The sequence below is a fragment of the Octopus bimaculoides genome, chromosome 2, assembly GCF_001194135.2.
Source record: "Octopus bimaculoides isolate UCB-OBI-ISO-001 chromosome 2, ASM119413v2, whole genome shotgun sequence".
Lineage (NCBI taxonomy): Eukaryota > Metazoa > Mollusca > Cephalopoda > Octopoda > Octopodidae > Octopus > Octopus bimaculoides.
In genome coordinates this window covers 94,717,713-94,719,324 of record NC_068982.1, presented here as the reverse complement: position 1 = coordinate 94,719,324, position 1,612 = coordinate 94,717,713, and the positions used below count along the sequence as shown (strand labels likewise).

The 1,612-nt window shown below is 33.5% G+C and overlaps 1 protein-coding gene across 10 annotated transcripts in view; it reads right to left on the bottom strand.

Annotated features, from left to right (window-relative positions):
- Nucleotides 1-1,612, bottom strand: part of LOC106883318 (uncharacterized) — a 351,443-nt gene that overhangs the window by 282,006 nt on the left and 67,825 nt on the right. The window lies entirely within an intron of this gene.

Here is a 1,612-nt window from a genome sequence, read left to right as displayed (position 1 = left end):
ATATATATATATATATATAATTATATGCAATTGTAAGATCCAACTATCTTGGTGTAGAAAGTTAGTAAGCTTCGAACAGTCCGTAGAGACAATGACAGTTTATTGGAGTAGAAAGTTGTAGGTTTTTCCCTATCGAAGTTCGATAAGCTGAAAACAATTTATTGTTTGCGCCTAGTATCTGGGGTTGCTATGAATGCGAATAAAACTCTAATTTGAGAGAATGAGGAGGATAAAATCCAGGATACATATATTTCTTTGACTCTGTTTAAAATTAAATACTTGGCTGAAATAATATATATAATTGTCTCACCCAGTATAAAATTGGGTGAGACAAGAAATGTATAATTATTTATTCACCGTTGATATAGTAAATAACCCCAGCTTAATATTCACAACGAAATTCCCCTAGTCAGCTTCACTCTAACCAAAATTCCCCCTCTCCTTTTCTTTATTCTTAACAACTTAAGACAATTGCTCACTCCTATGTTTTATTTCTTCATACATATGTTTTCCTATTTTTTTTTTACCCTGTTCTTCCGGCTTTCACACTCATTTTACATCAAAACTCCTGTAAGTTAACTAAAGATTCCTTAACAGCACTGTAACCTTCATTTAATCATGGTATCTTCGGCCTGATGAATAGCCAGTAATTATTACTAGCTGAGAAATTATTACTTCCAAGTTTCTGCTATCTAGGAAATAGATGTAATCTGGATTTTACCTGCTCTATTTCCTCAATTTGGATTTACATACACACACACACACACACACACACACACACACACACACACACACACACAAACGCGCGCGCACGCACGCACACACACACACACACACACCCAAAACACACACACACTATACATGCGCACACATAAATACCAAAATATGTGAATGTACATATACATGCATATATATCTATTTATATGTACTCGCACACATATATACTTATACACAGACATGTATCAATGCATATATGTACGTATATTAATATATCATATATATATGTTAACATTTAATTTTATATATTAACATATAAATGCATACAGGACATTATATGCGTTAAACAATAGTTCCACCGACAGTTGGCGCACATCGTATTCATCATATTCCGGTCGATTACACCTAAAGATCACCTGCCAGCGGAGTCTGTCGAATTAGATTATAAATGATTTACTGCTATAAACTCACACTTCTACCTTGATAGATATCTCATCTACTTCGCAGATAATTTTGAGTTCAGTTCGAAGTATCTTGTTCCATAAGATACGCTATTGTATTGTAGTCTAACATAACGACACATCACGCTTTGGTTTCATGTTAATTACGATAATGAACCACAAGAATATCAATAATTACAAATGAAATTAAAGACATTATGAGAGGTTATATGCACAATACGATAAATATGAGGTTTCAGATTGCATCGGAGAGCTTGTTTACAGACATGCACATTCGTTTCTCTCCTTTCTTTATCCCTCTCTCTTTCTCTCTTTCTCATTCTGCCTGTCTGTCTCTATCTATCTATCTATCCCTCTCCCTATCCCTTTGACTTTTTTATTGGTGGCATCATGTATAGGCATGTATATATATATATATATATATATATATATAT